We start from the raw sequence: 15,394 nt of genomic DNA on the forward strand, positions 1-15,394 counted from the left end.
TCCCCCCAACCATGGATACCACAGTGTATACCTTTCCTACAGCTAAATTTACACTACTAGTGACAGAGGTGGGGGGATTTACAGCCCCCACACTAAGAGGAAACACTGCTCAAGATACAGACAGATTTACAAATGCAGTCAATAAGCACCTACATGGATGTATGGATCGTGCCATCACTGGTAAACCAAGACTCACTCCTCCTAGACAAGGATACCGGTCTGGTGGACCTCTGCAATAAACACGAATACTACAGAAGTAGGACAGTGTTCCAGGCACACAGCAAATCCCACAAAGGGCAGACATCTGTGACCACTATTAGTATGATACGTAGGTCCCTCATGACATCATCCAAGGCTAACATCAGCAGGAGAATACGCAAGGATTCGAAAGATAACCACAAAGCCTTCTTTGGCTATGTCAAGGATCTGGATTCCGGCATGTAGCTCGCAAGACATTTCCCTGCAAGCTACATCGCCGAAACCAAACGGCTGCAGCAGCACTTTGCTGTAGTGCAAATTGGCTGAAAAGCATAGCCGCTGCAGCTGTAATCTATGAACGGGCAGCTACAGCCGTACGGGATGTGTAACGCATTCCTTCTTCTCATTCAAGGAATGCATTTATTTAATTATTTATTTATTAAGTGCTGCTGCAGCCGTTTGGTTTCGGCGATGTAGCTCACAGGGAAATGTCTTGCGAGCTACACGCCAGAATCCCAAGGATCTACGTGGTGACACACAGATTTGCACTGTGCCGGTGAAATATAGTACAAAATATGTTGACTTTTCTTTTTTTTTTTTTCAAAACAGGTTTATTGTTTTAACATATAAGAGAAATATCATAACAATTTTATACAAGTAATTAAAAATAGGTATTATTATAATATTCAACAAAACAACTAAAGTATTTACAAAGACATTATGTTGACTCTTCTGATATCGCCAACATCCTTGCAGATACATTCAGTGCATACTTCACCCCCTAAAGAGCCCACAACACTACAAGAAAGGTACAGTATCCCACACATCAGAGACATACAGGTGGAAATGGCCCTCTCTAACAGCAGAACACAGCATCAATGGAGGCAAATGTTGTCCCAGACTGCATCTTGCAAACTGTATAAGACAACCTGCCCCCCCAACTAATTAAGCTTTCTTATCTCAAGCTCTCCACAGTCTACATGCTCATACAATGGCGCATGGCAACGGTTATTCCACTCCATCAAGGTGGAATCACAACTGACCATGGTTAACTACCACCCCATAAGACTCATTAACAAAGACATTGGTAACCTCCGAACACGTGACCTAACCCAGGTCAGCTTGGTTGAGTGCAGTTCATGCCTACTGAACCTGTTTGACGTCTTACATACAGTCACCAAAACGTTAGATGACCGGGGAGGTGGTTCACAAATACTACCTGGACCTCGCCAAGGCTTTTGACACCATGCCCCACTCAGGTTTTATTGATAAACACACCAGCCTGTACATACACCCATACATCACAGGCTGGGTTGCCAACGGGCTTACACACAGAACCCACATGGTATGACTAGCGGTCTCCAGGTCCAACTCTTGACCAGTCACGACTGGTGTCCCACAGGACTCAGTCCTGGGAGCTCTACTGTTTGGCATATACGTCTCAAAGGTACAGGCAAACACAGGCGGACTACAGCAGACCATGTTTGGCAAGGACTGCGAACTGGGAGCCATGATTGATAGTCCAGCTGACACAGACATCCCTTAAGGGGCCTCACGGAGAACGCCACAGGGTGCCAACGACACGGCCTCCAGCCAAGTGCCACTAACTGCATGGTCATTTCATTGTGGAATTGGCACCCACATATTAACACATAAGTAGCAGCCACTTTAATACGGATGAGGTAATGAGGTATCTGGGGACTAAGGTAGAGAATGATATCCCCTTTGACAATCATATCTCCACAGTAGTTAGGATATCCTTCGATGTAGGCCATCTGATTACTAAAGGATTCCCATCTAGACATACTGGGGTTATTGTGTCCCTTTACTCATCACTCATCTGTCCCATCATAGGGTATAATAACCCATGTGGGATGTACCTCAGAAGACACTTCCAACAACTGGGGGGGTCCACGAATATACCTCGCCAAGGGGAATACTGGCCTCCAACATATGGCCTATGCAGCCAGACTGAATAAACGCCTGCTTTACTCAGTGGCATCTCATTTACCCAGAGATGATCTCCGCTTGCCAACACAGCCATGGCAAACTCAGGCTTGATGGACATGCTCCACCTATGGGAATCCATGTAACAGTGAGCCACACACTGTAGTGAGCTGAACCTTGCCACAACAATAACTGGAAGATGTTGGAGGGACAGCTTCCTGTCACAGACACTCCCCATACTTTGGAACAACATCCCTAACTACATTATACAAAGCCCCTCACTAACACTCTGCAAGAGAAACCCTGAAGGGTGGATGGGGAACAGTAGATGCACCCCAGGGATCCCATCATTGGCTCTGCTCCACAGAGGGACAGTTAATGAATCAATGGGGTGGAAAAAGCTGGCACATTTTGGCTGGACATATGAATGGCCTCTGGGAGTTGGCCAAGTACCTACCTATGAATCTATACATACAGTATCTGCATATGGTTATAGCTTAATTTACTGTTCAGGTGTTGACTTACCTTGTGCCAATGGCAGTTGTGTGTGTAATAGTTGAGGGCTGCCTGTGTTGGATGCACACAGTAGACTGCCTATACATGACAATTTACAGGTAGTCGTGCATGTGCCAAACATTTTTACTGTGTGTGTGCAGGTGGAGAAAGGTGTCAGTCCCTAGGTGCCTACACTGTCAGTGTGTGCGCTATACGTTTCCACTTAGCCAAGGCATGGGCATACTGGGCATGCCTCCGTCTGCCTACTGGGGCTGGCTCATGGTGTTCGTGGTCTGAGTACCTCTGTGCCTGTGGGGCCCTTGGCAATGGTGGTGGGCTGTGAGGGCCTTCACCATTTTGTCTCTGCTGCAGCTGTTTCCGGAGGACCATATTGTGTAGCATGGCACACACTATGAAGATGTGGGCACATGTATCTGAAGAGTACTGCAAGGCTCCACCAGATATGTCCAAGCAACGGAACCGTGATTTCAGCATCCCAAACACACGCTCTATGATGATTCTGGTTTGTGCGTGTGCCTCATTATGGCATTCCTGCATTGGGTGTGTGTGCATTTCTGATGGGAGTCATCATCCAAAGTTCCAGTGCATAGCCAGCATCCCCCACCAGGTGGCCATTTGGGATATCCCCCCTGGCAAATAACCGATACAGCTGCGAGGCATGCCAGATGTGGGAGTCATGATAGCTTCCAGGGCTGCCAGCACACACATCCATCATAATGCCCTAGGCATTGCACACGACCTGGCAGATGATGGAGGGGTATCCCTTGCAGTTTATGTAGTGCCTACCCTGCTCCCCAGGTGGTGACTTGATGTGTATGTGCGTGCAGTCTATTGCACCCAGTACCTCCGGGTATTCTGCCACACGGTGGAAGAGACGCATATTGCTGGCCAACTCCTCCTGCGTTCGGGGGAAGTATATGTGCTCATTGGCATGTGGTAACACGGCATCCAGGAACTGGTGTTGTACCCTGGATGCTGATGCCTGTGAGATCCCCAAGATATCCCCAGTTGGTCTTTGAAAGGTACCTGTAGCTAGTATTCTCAGGCTTACACATACGTTTGTATTCACTGGGATGGGTTCCCCTCTTGTTTGTTCTGGTTCTGAGGCGTGGCCGGCACAGCTCCACAAGTTGCTGTAGGGTGTCCCTGTCCACCCTGTAATGCTCTATCTCCAGATCATGTAGCCCCTGGTAGGTTACCCTGGGTCTGAACACTCTCCTCCTCCTCTGGTGCCTGAAGTGGTCGTGTGCATCATTCTCCACACCACCTTCAGTCTCCAACACATGCTGGTGATCAAAGCTATGGCAGCCCCTAACATGTACATAATAAAAGTTCCCAGTCTGTATGCACCACTAGTGCAGAATGTATGGGAATACACAAATGTGTGTGAGGTGCTTTCATACTTTATAGTATTGTGCTATGGATGCTGCTCATGTCAGTGGGAGTGTATTAGCTATTCCAGCTGCAGCGTGTTTTAATTATAGGTTCTGCAATGAGTACTGCAAGTGTAGGGCCTTTACTGTGGAGATCTACTTGCCTGCCTTGATTAATCTGTTTCCCTTTAATTCAGTTTTAGACCTGGATCCCCTCCCATTATCAGGCATGCATCCACCTGCCATCTTTCTTGTTTTGTACTTTCCTACCCAGTCATGGCAAAATGTGCCTTGTAGCTGATATACTGCATATCGGCGGCTTTGTTCTGCTTTGACACTTTACTGTTTTCTTTGTAGTACAGCCCCTCCCCTTCCCTGTTCTGCAGGTAGCTGCTTGCAGTCTTGTTAGCTGTTGTCAATGGCCGACTGTAGGCTCCTAGGTGTTAATTAGTCATTTGTACTCCAATTTCACTGCTGCAGCATTTCCTTATTTCTATCCTATATCCTTCCTATTTCAGCTGCAGTGCACGCCGTGCATACCCGTTTACCAGGTTTACGCGCGTTTTCATCTCCGTTCACATGCATACTCTGTTACCTGGCGTACTCTCAGCTAAGCACAGCTATGGCCAATTCGACACCCCCCTATCCTGCAGCTTTGCCTAGCTAGGGGCAGACCGGTTTAGCAATGCTCCAATGTGCTTACAGCAATGGGGACAAACCCCTCTCTTGAGGTCATCTTTATCTCAAGGGTACACCTCGGTATTATAATGCTATGCTGTGAGGTGCATCCTTACACCAGTGAGGAATCTGCGATTCACTATTACTCTTCTCATTTGCATGGCATTGCCTACTAATTCCTAACTACTCAGCATAACACTGTCACTGCCCCTTAGCAACCCCTTGCGCCATAAGTATGGTGTAGCATGCCTGCCATTGACTATTATGGGGAAATCGTGATGTGTGTTTCATTGCGGTTTTATTCTATATTTTTATATATTCCTTGCGATCCCCTTTGCACACTGCTGCCCTGCACTTTCACGTCTTGATAGTGCGACTATATAGATATATATATATATATATATATATATATATATATATATATATGTATAAAAAATGCCACTTTTATATTTTGTACATTTTTTTTATACCAATGGCTATATATTTAGCCATTGGCATATATTAACAATATAATACATGTGTTTGGTCGGCTGTCATAGCTCTAATTTTATGTTTTCAAAAATGTAAACCGTTTTCTACGGTTCACATTTCTGCATGCTTACACTACATCTGCACCACTTCCTGAATCGCTACATACCTTCATTTGCATGCTACACTGCTGCACATGGGGTAATTAGCATACAAGGCTTGGGAGTTGTGCGGACGTAGTGTACGCAGGTAGTGCACGTGGAAACAACTCGTACCTGAATCGCTCGGTGGCCATCTTTGGTGTTAGAACGCCGAAACTACGCCTGCACCTGGTGCAAGCTTCATGAATCCTGGGGAAGGATTAGATTAAAGCAGAGATTAAAGACATTTTAGTAAAACACACACATTTGTATTGGAATAAATGAAGATGGCATTTTGCAGCTCTGTTCTTAGGTTGCAGACTAATCAGATCATTCACTCCATCTCCAATATCCTGAGTCAATGAGGTCAGCTAGTTTGTGAAAGAGAGAATTTAAGTGTGTTTCAGTGCTTTTTCTAAGAATTATATACAGTAAAACACAGCTGGACTTGCTTGCTTACCCTTATGGAACAAATGCAAGTTGATTTGGTATGGCCTATTTTGACTGAGAAAGTTCAAGTCAGAATTTTAAAAGGCAAAAGTTATTAATTGCACAGGGAAAGAGTTCCAGTTAAGGTAAGATATAGAGAATGCTTTTGTTACTGATGCTAACCAATGTGGTATACAAGTTAACAAATAATTTTACGTAACATGAATTCTTGAATGTGTGTTATCACACGGATCATCATAAAAACTAAGATTATGTTACTTAGCCTTATCAATTCTTTACAAAGAGGTGAAGAATGAGTATATATATATATATATATATATATATATATATATATATATATATATATATATATGCATACTGCAGACATAAATGTGTGTATAAAATTTGTTTGTGCACGTACACAAAATGTTTGTGCACGTACACAAAATTACAAATGTAAATAAATGTGTAAAGCTAAATATACATGTATTTTTTTTTTACATAAACGTACATATATATGCATGTCTGTAAACATATGGATACATATCCACAATACAACAAATCATGAATACTCAAAGCAAAAAATATTAAACCTCAACATGATGAATGTAACACAATATACATCCAACAGCACTAAATAAAAACTAAAGACAAGTACAGGGCGATGTCCTCAAAAGAAGAAGAAACAAAAATTTGAATAAAACAAAAAAAAACCCCTCCAAACACAGTTTATGCAAGGGACAAATCCCCCTCGCCCCCTACGACATGCATACATACATGTAGCTATAGACAGATATATACACAAACTCCAAGATCACACAACAATGGGGAGGAGCAAAACTGCAAACCACTAATGATTAAACAGCTCTTCAACAAATCAAAAGGATACTATGTGTGTGTGTGTGTGTGTATATATATATATATATATATATATATATATATATATATATATATATATATTTATTTATTTGTGTAACCCAGCCACTGGGGATGCACAAGCCAGTGCACATCTTTGTGCTGGTCCCAAGCCCGGATAAATGGGGAGGGCATGCATCCGGAAGGGCATTGTGTCTTTGTGGATTTAGAGAAAGCATATGACAGTGCGCCTACAGAGGAGTTGTGGTATTGTATGAGGAAGTCGGGAGTGTCAGAGAAGTATATAAGAGTGATACAGGCTATATACGAGGGTAGTGTGACAGCGGTGAGGTCTGCAGTGGGAGTGACGGATGGGTTTAAGGTGGAGGTGGGATTACATCAAGGATCAGCTCTGAACCCTTTCTTATTTGCAATGGTGATGGACAGGTTGACAGATGAGATCAGACAGGAGTCCTCGTGGGCTATGATGTTTGCAGATGACATTGTGATCTGTAGTGAGAGTAGGGAACAGGTGGAGATGACCATGGATAGGTGGAGATATGCTCTAGAGAGAAGAGACAGTGGCATTGACAAAAAGGCAGGAATTAGAGCTTGACGTGGCAGAGTTGAAGATGCTAAGATTTACATTGGGTGTGACGAGGATGGACAGGATTAGACAAAGCCAGAGAGGCAAGATTACGTTGGTTTGGACATGTGCTGAGGAGGGATGCAGAGTATATTGGGGGAAAAGATGCTAAGGATGAAGCTGCCAGGTAACAGGAAAAGAGGAAGGCCTAAGATAAGGTTTATGGATGTGGTGAGAGAGGACATGCAGGTGGTTGGTGTGACAGAGCAAGATGTAGAGGACAGGAAGAAATGGAAACAGTTGATTTGCTGTGGTGACCCCTAATGGGGGCAGCCAAAAGAAGAAGAAGATATATTTATTTGTGTGTATATACATGTAAAAACAATTTATGCACATAAAACCAACATACATTAACTGGTGCATGAACCGTCCCTGGTGCTCGATATTCTCTGTATACCTTCAACAACCACAAAATACCAGTATTACAAATATATATATATATATATATATATATATATATATATATACATATATATATACATACATACATATACACACACACACACACACACACACACACACACACACACACACACATAGACACACATACATACATAAATATACACACAAGCACACACACTAAGAAAACAGTATTCTATGAAAGTACCTTCACTGACCAGACATGCTCCAAAAATTATGTTATCTGACAGAAGCAGGAAGGGAATTCCTCCCATAACATAGGTGTTGAATGTGTGAGGCAGTATTTAGACGAAATAAAGTGTGAGTTTAGTCGACTGAGGTGCTGCAGTGTATACCGTGGCAGAAAGGGTGTGTATTGATGGGTCTTTTTTTTTTAATTCTGTACATTCTTGAATGTGGACAATGCAGGTATTTCAGTCTATAGTGTCATACATAAGTTGTTGTGTAGGTAGTGCTCTTATGGAGACATGTGTTAACATGTCTGGAGGGATACAATATAGTCCATGTGAAAGCAGGGACGCTAGTGAGACAATAAGTGGGGGAAAAATAACATGTTCTGAGCACTGTTCATACTTGTTACATGTACTAATGTTGGGATACATTATTAATGGGAAGACAACTACGTAGTCTGCCATTACTTACTTATCACTGAAAGGGAAAACATTTTTTTGTTTTAGTAAGACACTTGATTTATGTAGTAGATATTAAGGAGATTGTTTAAGACAGCGGTAGACTAAAGGGAAAAATTATATTTAAGGTTGAAATATTTGTACTTGAGTATACCAGATTACAATATTGCCATTATGTAATATTAAATTAACATCTGCATGTTGTTTCAAAAGTAGGTTAGCATGTTTGGAGGGATACAATACAGCCTACATGAAAGCAGAGATGCTATTGAGACAGTAAGTGGGGAAACATAAAATGTTCTGAGCACTGTTCATACTTTTTGCATGTATCAATGTTAGGATACATTATTAATGGGAAGACAACTACGTAGTATACCATTATTTATTTACTACTGAAAGGGGAAAGTGTTTATTCTATTGTTTTAGCAAGACACTTGATTTCTAAAGTAGATATTAAGGAGATTGTTTAAGAAACTTGTAGACTAAGAGGTAACGTTATGATATTTAAGGCTGAAATACTCGTACATGGGTATACCAGATTACAACACTGCCATTATGTAATGTTAAATTGACATGTGTATGTTGTTTCGAAATTAGGTTAATCGTCATTATGAAGGGGCTGTACATCAGTAACACAGTATCGTGGAACAGGTGGCTTTGTGGGGGAAAAGAAGGGCTGGAAGATAAAAAGGTAGAAGTTTGGGGGAGGGGATGCTAAGAGAGGGAGACATGGCATAAGACAAGACAGAAAAGACAGAGGTGGTAGGTTTGTACAGGGAAAAGTATGGAGAAGTTAGACCAAATACCAGTGAAAGGGGGTTGGAGATCAGCACAGAAAATGCTGAATGTGGCCTTGACAGGATACTGGCTGAAAGCAACTGCACTGATCAGCAGTCAGAGGAGAATACTGGTACCCGTTTTACACAGCAACCAAAGGTCTTGCAGACAAATAGCAAGGAAAAACCAGCTTGTTGAAAGGCTGTGGGGAAGAGGCTAGACAGCAAGAACTGCTGGTAACTACACAGAATTGAGTGAAGCTGGAATAAACAATGTTGATAAGAAAGACAGGGTGTTTTGAAGGTTGGTATGTGAAGTACCAGATGTGTTTATGCTGCATAAGTAAAGATGAAAACACAGAAGATGAAGACTATGGTAGTAGGAACACATGGATGTAGAGAATGCTAAAAAGGAAGCCGTTATGAGACAGCTGAGGTAGTGCTAGGGGCAAACATCACTAGGTGTAAGTGAAGTGCAAAAGGGAGATGTGGTTGTGGTGGTAGATTCTTTTAAAATGCCAAATTATGATGATGGGGTAGTTTTCAGGGATTTCTTTGCTACAGTGAGGTTCAACATGGAGGAAGGAAGAATGGGTTACAGTACTACGAGATTTAATGTAGGGCTGGACAACCCACAAACAGATAAGCTACTTGGGGTGTTTGAGATTCACAAAGAGAGTTGGGAGGCTGTGAGTAAAGATGAAGAGGAAGGAGTTGGTGGATATATGAAGATGGCGATGTGAGAAGAAAAGTGTTCTCTTCACTAAAGATGAATTTAAAGTGGGAAGGAGGATGGATGATAGATTGCTGGCAGCCAAAGAGATGAAGAAGGTGCAGGCAGACTGTAGAATGGAATTCATAAGATCAGGCTTTGAAGATGCCATAGGTACAGATAAACTGTGCTTATCAGGACACTGCAAATGAAACCTGAGGAAGTCAAAGGGTGAGTTGGTGGAGTGGCTGCATGGGACAGTAGAGGAAAAAATGTCTGTAGAGGACATTAAGGTGGGTCAGACTAACAGTACTGTGACAGAGAAAAACGGTGGCTCAGAACAGTGTGCAATATGCAGAGGAGGCAAGGGTGAAAGGTTTGGAGAAACAGTTAAGGAGGTTGCAAGAAGAGGAAAGTGGGGGAGAAATGCAAGTAGCAGCATGCAGAAATTAATCACAAGTGAGGGACAGCGTAGGCTGAAGGCAAATATGCATTGGAGGCAGATGGCATCAAATGCTGTGTACAAGGGATGATTTTGAAAAGATCTTTAAAGAACCGTGGGTAGCCATACACTCAGGAGTAAGACATAGGGTTAAAAAGGGAGAAGAAATGGATAATGGACCCCACTTAAGAAAGGAGATGACACATGCAATGGTGGTTAACATGAATCAGAATGAGAAGAACATTGTGTCAGCTGGACAAAATGGGAAAAGAAAGATGGGACAGCAGGGAAGTTAGTTACTTTTGATGGATAGACACTGCAATGAAAAGGAGCTGAGGAAGCAACTGGAAGCTATTCCAATATTCGTAAAAGGAAAGAGGCTTGGAGAATTTGTAGAGGACATAGTGGGAGCACATTGGGTGGAAGAACAGTTAAGGTGCATCAATAACAGGCTGAATAAGTGTGACAGCTTGTACAGGAAAACTAAAATGAGGCAACTCTGGTGGGGATGAGGAAGAGAAGAAATGAGAGTCTGGAAAGGAAGTGTTTAAGGGGATCAGGATGATAGAGTGGTATGGGGGTGAGAAACAACAGAGAACAGAGTAAGATTTGAAGAGATAGCTGAAGTTTACAGTAAGCTGGACAAAGGAAAGTAAAGCATGGAGTTAGCCAAAAATGTGTTGGAGGGGAATCAGTTAAATATTTAACATGGTTGGTCCAGTGGTTGATCTGTAGAGAAGGTCATTAGCTATGTAGAATAAAAAAAACTTGTCCGTTTAAGAAGGAAGAGGCAAACAAAAAGCAAAGAGGTGGTACTGTATGGTGAAGGACATATTCTGGAGAGAGACAAAGGAGAAAATTAACTGAAAGGAGAAGGAGCAGTAAAGGTTTTGTTTGTTTGGGGGTAGGCAGAGTGCGGATGAGGCAGACAAAAGGGAAATACAGCTAAGTTAATTGCAGTCATGTGAGCAGAATGTCAGCTAGGCAATGAAAAGAGACAGGTCCTAAATCAAGGAAAAGAGCAGAACTGTAAGGTGGGCAAGGAAACTTGCTAGGGGGAAGCTTGTTGAGATTTGATAAAAGTGGTTATATGTGAGAACAGATCGAGGAAAGTAGTAGCAGCTCAATAAAGGAGTAATATGGGAGGGCTGTGGGAAGTAAGTTGCAAGCTACAAAAATGTGGCAGTACATCACGGGGTATAATTGGGAGCAGGTGACTTTTTATTTATTTTTCTTTGCAATACTAAAGTTAGTGCTATGCAAATGCAAGTAAAATGCTGGTGTGGCAGCAGTGGACAGTTGGTAATATGTATTTTTAAAACTTTCTATGTATTTAATGCAATGCAGTAGGATTCAATAAGGGTTTATTTTAAGTATAGAGTTTATTAGTTCTGTCTTAAGAACAGAACTATGAAGAAAAAAAGCAGTTTGTAAATTAAGTAAAATCTGGATCTTATCCATAAATAAGCAAATGGGCAGACAAGCTGGATCATGCTGTGTTTTTTGTCTTCAAATTCTATGTTTATACAAACTAGCTTTGCAATACAAAAACTAAAACAGTGGGCCTGGGTGCAGAAAAAGCCAGCCAAAATGGATGGAGCTAAGTAGTCAACAATGGCTCATTTATCCCAAGGAGGGAGAACATGGTCAAAGCCCAACTTCCAGTCCCACTTGGTGAGTGGCAAGATGCTGCAATTTCAGGCACAGGTACGATGTTCCTAGACAGGTTAAACAATAAACAGGTGGATGCATGCATCTTCAAGGCATTGCAAACATTCCATCAAGCCTGATAACAGAAGATGAAAAAAGGTAGGATGACATTAAAAAAAAAAGACACTAATCTCACACACACACACACACACACACACACACACACACACACACACACACACACACACACACACACACACACACACACACACACTATCTATGACACCTGTACTGTGGGAGCTCCAGATCAGGAAAACAATCTACATTTGCAATTATATTAAACACTGTAAACATTAAAAAGGTGTTAAAAATGCCATTAGGTTTTTATTATGTGCCATTTGCTAATATTGGCTTCAGCACACTTACTTTTTCAGGGCATAGAAGATGCCAATCTTCTGTCACGTACATCTATAAAAATGTGCAGTCATTAGGATACCATTTCTGCATGGAAAATTTCTGCATGGAAACAGGACATCAAAATAAATCACTCTCTCTCAGGTATGGCCAACAGTATACCTCATACTGACAGGATTATCAAAGTCACTTGGAGGCAAAGACTGCTGACAGTCACAGTACTGCTCCCACTTCTGGCACACCAGCAGATACCATAAAGAAGCCATTAATGATTAGATATGTCAAAATGAAATTCAGATTCATTTTCCTACTATGTGCACATGTCAAAATATCCATTTTTAACATGCGTTGAAGCTGGAAGAATGGCTTGAAACCATGCATCCAGTAAGCATTACAACAATTTCACATAAATACAAAGTTACCATATCATCAGTTTATCATTCATTTGCTAATGATAGCCAAGACATCATTTGATTTTCTTTCACTTTTCAACAGTTGATAACCCCCTAAAAATAAAATTAAACAGACGTTCTGTGAACAAGAAATGTGTTTTCATGATTTTTTTCATCCTTCCTTAGAATGGCCAGCCTCATTACCATTACAGTGACACAAAATATTAGGTCTGATTAATAAAAGCTATTAGGGTGGGAATTGCAATGACAAAAGCAAACTGAGGCTGCTCATCCCATGTACTCTGCACAGTTTTTAGCAGGTTGCTACTGTACCATGTCAAAAACATGGTTAAAAGGTACATATCTAGTTAATAAATTTACCTGCAGCTTCACAATACTGGAGAGTGTTATATAAAGTAATAGGGTGAAGTGGGGGCAAAGGTCCCCACATGTGAGACATGGGTTCATGCCCCCACTTCATCCAGGGTTGCAATATTGTCTGTGCAGGTGTAAATCAAATTCTTAACGCAAACAAAAGCAGAGGAGCGTTTTGCCTGCATGGTACAATGCAGAATGTCCATTTCTCCATTTAAAGCACAAGTTTAGTTAACCATAATGTCACCCCACCTCTCATGAAAACTGTCTCACGTCTGTACTGGACATTCTAAAACACTGCCATGGTTTCAGACCTAGAACATCTTCAAGATGGTTACTCAAATCATCTATCACCCTTTCTGTAAATGCTACTCTCCTACATTTTCGCTAAGCCATCCACCTACAATCACTCTCTAGCCTCAAAGTATAAGAATATTAGATGGCATCTTAAAAGGAATCGTAAACACTTTTCAGATTCGGCAATGTCCCACTGGTCTCCTGACTACAATATGGGTGACCTTACTATACAATACTGCAGAAAGCAACTGTAAATCAATTAAAATGGTGCAGTAATTATACAGCACATCAACATTGTCATAATTAATGCACTGTAAGAAAAAAAAGTGTTATTAATTTACTGTTGCACTTTATTAGCACTTCAGTGTATTGTGTAACAGTCAATAATGCAACCTACATTTTACTGTTCAAAGGATAGATTCCCTGGCTGCAATTGTACATTACACACTTATTACATCAGAAAACTGATGGGAGTGTTGAGCAGTAGTCACAGAAAAACCCATGTAAAGAAAGACCAGTGCCCAGATTTAAAGAAAATATGTCATCACTAACAGACACAGCATGTCTTCTCTGAAAACCATCAATTCTCAAGTCTGTTCTCAAAAGCTATGTCAGAAGGCTGTGAAGTGGAACAAAAGCATTACAAGAAAAATAAATCATTAGTAACAGGGTCCGGTATTCAAAACATTCCTCAACCACCATCATATAAGGCCATGTATGGGGTAAATAGTGCAGCACTGCCACAATTAATTTTTCTGAGCTTTGATACAGAATCGAAATTGCCTAGATATAGTAAGGCCTTGCTGAGTCTAATTATGATGCCTGCCAAAAAATGGAGAATGGAAATCAAAGTCTAAACCAACTGTATTTGAAGTAGTGAATATAGTAACAGAAATACCACAACTGGAATTGGGATCTTTAGAAAAGGGTAGGAGCAAATTACATACGAAAAATGGGAACTGTGGGAACAATACATACAGGGGAGGAATAGGGTTTAAACGAAGGCAGGATCAGAATGAGCGATATAATGTTCGACTGACAATGATGGGGTAAATTATAAATGGTGTATAATGTTTGCAACTATATCAGTATGGTTTGTGATAAATAATGCAAATATGATTATTTCAATATGGTTTGTTTTCATATAAATGCATGATTATCGGTGTCATAAGTGATAATATAATAAAGACGTTTCTTGTAAAAATACAAAGTGGAACTATCTTATGTTCTAACAGATTAGTTATAGTAACAGAAAGAGGAAACCTTTCGCTACATTTTACACTGAGTACCCCCCGTTGCTGACGCTCTGTCAGTTACTTATATTTCTCCCAGTCGATTTATATAGTGTTTATTACGTTTAATACTTTCAGCGATATGCCAGAAAAAAAACTCCGGAAAATTAAATCACAGAAGATAAAAAACAATCAAGTTTTGCTTCTCTCGAATAATGTTTACTGTAACGTTGACACAGTGTGTAGAAATATACCTGTTTTTCTACAATGCAAACAAGGATCAAAAGATGCAGCAAAGCAGCCTGCCAGTGCATCAAACTTAAAAATTAAACCTGAACAAAAACTACTTTAAAAATAAATACGGTTGCAAGTTACAGCAATTAATGCAACATAAACGTGCAAACCAGAGAAACTGTAGATGTAAACAACTAACCTTCCCTCTTGCTTTACACCATGTTGAAGTAATATGAGAGAACTACCGTCTCCGGTCAATGACGTCAGCAGGTGTGCGTAAGTATTGTTTCATGAATATTGAAGTCTGTAATACCACCCACAACAGCAAATTGCTTTGCTGCGCATATAGGAATAATCAATTCGGTGCAGCTGTATCAAAAAAGACTTTTAGAGAAAATATGTAATGACTTTAAGACCCAAATGTACATTTTACAGTGAAGTGACACACCGGTGGCAGCGTAGTGTAATACCGCCCCCAGCAGTAAACCCCGCCCACAGTCCTGCTAACAGCGCCTACAAGGACGCATGGACTGTCAAATGAAACACGCCCACAGCGCCTCTCAATAAAATA

At 41.2% G+C, this 15,394-nt stretch overlaps 1 protein-coding gene across 2 annotated transcripts in view; it reads right to left on the reverse strand.

The window, feature by feature from the left end:
• MED30 (mediator complex subunit 30) overlaps positions 1 to 15,144 on the reverse strand; it is a 474,431-nt gene extending 459,287 nt beyond the window's left edge. Inside the window, exons 1-2 of one of the 2 annotated variants that reach the window (XM_044067061.1) lie at positions 15,023 to 15,116; positions 12,306 to 12,395 (exon numbers count right to left, since the gene is read on the reverse strand). The gene's annotated coding sequence lies outside the window, so the exon portion shown is untranslated. Of the gene's footprint in view, positions 1 to 12,305; positions 12,396 to 15,022 lie in introns of both variants that reach the window. The other variant, XM_044067062.1, reaches the window with a different exon arrangement.
• Between the last annotated feature and the right edge of the window lie 250 nt (positions 15,145 to 15,394).

This window comes from Protopterus annectens, chromosome 3.part1, assembly GCF_019279795.1.
Source record: "Protopterus annectens isolate FY-2018-M chromosome 3.part1, PAN1.0, whole genome shotgun sequence".
Classification (NCBI taxonomy): domain Eukaryota; kingdom Metazoa; phylum Chordata; order Ceratodontiformes; family Protopteridae; genus Protopterus; species Protopterus annectens.